The sequence below is a fragment of the Triticum aestivum genome, chromosome 4D (assembly GCF_018294505.1).
Source record: "Triticum aestivum cultivar Chinese Spring chromosome 4D, IWGSC CS RefSeq v2.1, whole genome shotgun sequence".
NCBI lineage: Eukaryota > Viridiplantae > Streptophyta > Magnoliopsida > Poales > Poaceae > Triticum > Triticum aestivum.
The window spans coordinates 373,574,520-373,580,299 of NC_057805.1; positions in this window are offsets into that span (position 1 = coordinate 373,574,520).

Genomic DNA, 5,780 nt, shown 5'->3' on the forward strand with positions numbered 1-5,780 from the left:
CGGAATCAAGCTCCTATTCTCCTCGGCCTATCATCCACAAGCCTATGGCCAAACCGAAGTCACCAACCGGACGCTCTCCACCCTCCTACGCATGTTGATCAAGAAGAACATCAAGGAGTGGGAGGAGTGCTTACCCATCGCCGAGTACGGCTACAATCAATCCCGACATTCGACTACCGGCAAGTCCCCCTTCGAGGTTGTCTACGGCTTCAATTCATTGTCCCCATTGGACATTCTACCTCTCCCGCTACAAGAACGCACAAACATGGATGCGAGTGCAAGGGCAAGCTTTCTCAAGAAGATACATGAAGATACAAGGGGAATGATCGAGCGCCAAGTACATCGCATCACCACCAAGCTCAACATCAACAAGACACCAATGGTGTTCCAACCGGGAGATCTCGTACGGCTTCATCTTCGCAAGGACCGCTTCCCCATCGAAAGCAAGTCCAAGCTACTACCATGATCTGATGGACCTTTCAAGGTGCTAGCACGCTACAACGACAATGCTTACAAGATTGACATCCCACGCGACAAGTACAACGTAGGCGACATCTTCAACGTCAAAGACTTGGCCAAGTACCATGGAGATGAAGACCATGATCTGTGGACGGGTCTCTCCCAAGGGGGGGAGATGATGCGGAGCATCCTTCCATCATCCCCATGGACTCTACACCAACACATCGAGCCCCACGTGGACCCATGACTAGAGCTAGAGCACGCGCAATGGAAACCGAGGTGAACTCTTTCCTACTCAACATGCATATGGATACAAGTGGAACTGGTTTCTACCTCACCAAAATGCTCTATGTGTCATTAGGTATGAAGAGGAGCAGTCCCAAGAAGCTAAGGAGCATCACCAATGAGTAGGAGAACCACCCCAAGTCCTCACAAAGGAAGGAGAAGTCAAATAGCAGCTGGACAGGAAGTCCCAGGCGACCCCGTGCGCACGGGCCCCCGAGACCCCGTGCCCATAGACTATCCAGGGAGTTGGTGTTGTAGCACCCCGTGCGCATAGGTGTGTACCGTGCACACGGGACCCCCGTGCGCACAGGCCCAACTTACACCGTGCGCACGGGCCCTACAGGATGGGCGGTTGAGATGGCGTTTTGGACCTCCCCTTCTTCCACTTCGACCCCAAGCCTATATATTCTGTACCTAGGGTTATGTTTAGGGTTAGCAAAGATTATATGAGATATTTGTGAGCTTTGCTCCTTCTACCACTCCATTGGAGATCAAGGCCTCTTAGGAGAGGATCCACTTGTGGAGTTTAAGACCTCCATCTTGGAAAAGACTACCATCATCAAGACCTCATCTCTAAGGAGTGGGAAGAACTCTACCGAGTGCTTGTTTCCTTTGATTGTGCTTGTAATCTTGTGGATCTCATGTATGCTACTCTAGTAGATGTGTGATTTGGGTTTTGTTTGAGTGTTCCTCCCTTGTGTTCTTGTGTGTTCATCACTTTCCCCACCTCCAAGTGTGAAAAGATCCCCTCTAGGGTTTCACCCTACAACATGAACTGTCCTCAAGATCCCCTCTTGGTGAAAGCCTCTAGTGGTAGGCGACGCGAAATGCCCACCACTACTCTATCAGACAACAGTGGTGGGCGGCAAAAATTGCCTGCCACACATGTTGGAAGGATATAGATGACGACTAGAGGGGGGTGAATAGGTGTTTTCAAACTATTATGGATTTGGCTTTATCCTAATGCGGAATTAAACTAAACGGATACTTTTCAAGCACAAATCCTAAATATGCTAGGCTCAACTAAGTGCACCAACAACCTATACTAAACAAGATAGGCACTTAAGGAAACTAGCAAGCAGAAACTATATCACAAGATATGGAAATGTAGGAACAACTAAGTGATGACCCACAAGTATAGGGGATCTATCGTAGTCCTTTCGATAAGTAAGAGTGTCGAACCCAACGAGGAGCAGAAGGAAATGATAAGCAGTTTTCAGCAAGGTATTCTCTGCAAGCACTGAAATTAGAGGCAACAGATAGTTTTGTGATAAGATAATTTGTAACGAGCAACAAGTAACAAAAGTAAATAAAGTGCGGCAAGATGGCCCAATCCTTTTTGTAGCAAAGGACAAGCCTGGACAAACTCTTATATGAAGGAAAACGCTCCCGAGGACACATGGGAATTATCGTCAAGCTAGTTTTCACCACGTTCATATGATTCGCGTTCGGTACTTTGATAATTTGATATGTGGGTGGACCGGTGCTTGGGTGCTGTCCTTACTTGGACAAGCATCCCACTTATGATTAACTCCTATTGCAAGCATCCGCAACTATAAAAGAAGTATTAAGGCAAACCTAACCATAGCATGAAACATATGGATCCAAATCAGCCCCTTACGAACCAACGCATAAACTAGGGTTTAAGCTTCTGTCACTCTAGCAACCCATCATCTACTTATTACTTCCCAATGCCTTCCTCTAGGCCCAAATAATGGTGAAGTGTCATGTAGTCGACGTTCACATAACACCACTAGAGTAGAGACAACATACATCTCATCAAAATATCAAACGAATACCAAATTCACATGACTACTAATAGCAAGACTTCTCCCATGTCCTCAGGAACAAACGTAAATACTCACAAAGCATATTCATGTTCATAATCAGAGGAGTATTAATATGCATATAGGATCTGAACATATGATCTTCCACCAAATAAACCAACTAGCATCAACTACAAGGAGTAATCAACACTACTAGCAACCTACAAGTACCAATCTCAGACTTAGAGACAAGAATTGGATACAAGAGATGAACTAGGGTTTGAGAGGAGATGGTGCTGGTGAAGATGTTGATGGAGATTGGACCCCTCCCGATGAGAGGAGCGTTGGTGATGACGATGGCGATGATTTCCCCCTCCCAGAGGGAAGTTTCCCTGGCAGAACAGCTCTGCCAGAGCCCTAGATTGGTTCTGCCAAGGTTCCGCCTCGTGGCGGCAGAGTCTCGTCCCGAAAGCTTGCTTATGATTTTTCTTCGGACGAAAGACTTCATATAGCAGAAGATGGGCATCGGAGGGCCACCAGGGGACCCACGAGGCAGGGGGCGCGCCCCCCCACCCTCGTGCCTGGTGGGTGGCCCCCCTCTGGTATTTCTTCCGCTCAATATTTTTTATTATTTCCAAAAATAACTTCCGTGGAGTTTCAGGACTTTTGGAGTTGTGCAGAATAGGTCTCTAATATTCGCTCCTTTTCCAGCCCAGAATTCCAGCTGCCGGCATTCTCCCTCTTCATGTAAACCTAGTAAATAAGAGAGAATAGGCATAAGTATTGTGACATAATGTGTAATAACAACCCATAATGCAATAAATAACGATATAAAAGCATGATGCAAAATGGACGTATCACTAAGCAATTCAACTAGCACAAGATATATCAATATGAGCAAGTATGAATTGTGGGAAGTAAAGGGTGTGGGTATGAGATAACCACAAGTGAGTTGGGGACGCGGATTGATCCCGAAGTTCACACTTGTGAGAGTGCTAATCTTCGTTAGAGCGGTGCCAAATCCAAAGCTCCGGGGCATCACCAAGTGAGTCACCGTATTCTCCCTTTCGAGTCACCCCCAACTGATGAGCCTTGGTTCACTCGGGGTTGGTCTTGAAGGCGACCACCACACCTTTACAATCTTCTCCAGAGCACACCACAACTACGGAAGCTTCCGGAGGAACTTGACCACCTAGACCACTTCAAACCCTTCCCCGGAGCACACCACAAAAGGAAGCTTCCGGAGGAACTTTGGCCACATAAGCCTCTTCACAAACTACTCAAAGATATCGCCAAACCGTCTAGGAGGCGAAGCCTCCAAGAGTAATAAACTCATGGTCTCTCACTCGAACAAATCGATGCGGGGAGCTCAAACCAATGCAAGGTTAAGCAAAAAATGCTCAACTCACTCTCTAAATCTCAAAAGATGCAACTCAAGAAAGTGGGGGATTGAAGAGAGGGGATGCAATGGAGGAAATAAACAAATGACTCCAAGATCCATCCACAAATCCCCCTTCACATAGAGGGGAGAGAGGGGTTTGGCAGAGGTGGTATGATGCACAAAATGATGTTTAGAAAGTGTATGAACAACCCACAAACCGGTGGGGAGGAAGGGATCTTTTACAGTCAACTTCCAAAACTAGCCGTTGGGGCTCCAACGGATACTTCCTGGGCACCCCATGCCCACGGGGTACCCAGGACAGCCTGCAGCAGCCCACTAAAACATGCATAACTTTGGCATACGAACTCCGAATTTGATGATCTTGGGCTCGTTTTAAAGCTATGGAAAAGCCCAAGGTCCTCACGTAGAGAACCACCCAAATATCAACAAGAAATAATGATGCAAATTATGCAAAGGTTTGAGCTCTCTTCATGCGACGTGATCAAGCTACTCGCCTGAAAGTCCCTCTTGATAGTATGACAATCAAACCTATAATCCGGTCTCCCTCCAAGCACCAAGAGACTGGCAAAACTAGGAAAATCTAGATAAGGTATACCTTTTCCTTGCACATTCAACTTGAGCTTGATGATGACTTTGATGCTTGCCTCAAGTTGGAATGTTTTTATTGTCCACAATCACTTGGTGAAGATACTCGAAATGCTTCCTCATATTGCAATGAGGAAAGCCTTAACTTAAGCCCATCTTCACATGCACATGATCATGATGTGGACCACAATCTTCAAAGGATATAACCTCCGGCTTCTCATCTTGCACTTGGACTCATCGAACCCGATGACCATCACCACTTGATGTCATCCACACATAGGCTACTTGAAATCTCTCTTTTGATGCAAGCCCATGAGAAACACCTGAAGTAAATATGCCCTAGAGGCAATAATAAAGTTGTTATTTTATATTTCCTTATTCATGATGAAGGTTTATTATTCATGCTAGAATTGTATTGATCGGAAACTTAAATACATGTGTGAATACATAAACAAATACCGTGTCCCTAGTAAGCCTCTACTAGACTAGCTCATTGATCAAAGATGGTTAAGGTTTCCTAACCATGGACATGCGTTGTCATTTGATAATGGGATCACATCATTAGGAGAATGATGTGATGGACAAGGCCCATCCGTTAGCTTAGCATACTGATCGTTCAGTTTATTGCTATTGCTTTCTTCACGTCAAATACATATTCCTTCGACTATGAGATTATGCAACTCCCGGATACTGGAGGAATAACTTGTGTGCTATCAGATGTCACAACGTAACTGGGTGATCATAAAGATGCTCTACAGGTATCTCCGAAGGTGTTTGTTGAGTTGTCATAGATCGAGATTAGGATTTGTCACTCCGAGTATCGGGGAGGGGTATCTCTGGGCCCTCTCGGTAATACACATCATAAGCTTGCAACCAAATGACTAAGGAGTTAGTTATGAGGTGATGTATTACAGAATGAGTAAAGAGACTTTCCAGTAACGAGATTGAACTAGGTATAGAGATACCGACGATCGAATCTCGGGCAAGTAACATACCGATGGACAAAGGTACATATGTTGTCATAACAGTTCGACCGATAAAGATCTTCGTAGAATATGTAGGAGCCAATATGGGCATCCAGGTTCCGCTATTGGTTATTGACCGGAGAGGTATCTCGGTCATGTCTACATAGTTTTCGGACCCGTAGGGTCCGCACGCTTAACGTTCGTTGACAATATAGTGTTATACGAGTTATATGATTTGGTGACCAAATGTTGTTCGGAATCCCGAATGAGATCACAGACATGATGAGGAGTCTCGAAATGGTCGAGAGGTAAAGATTG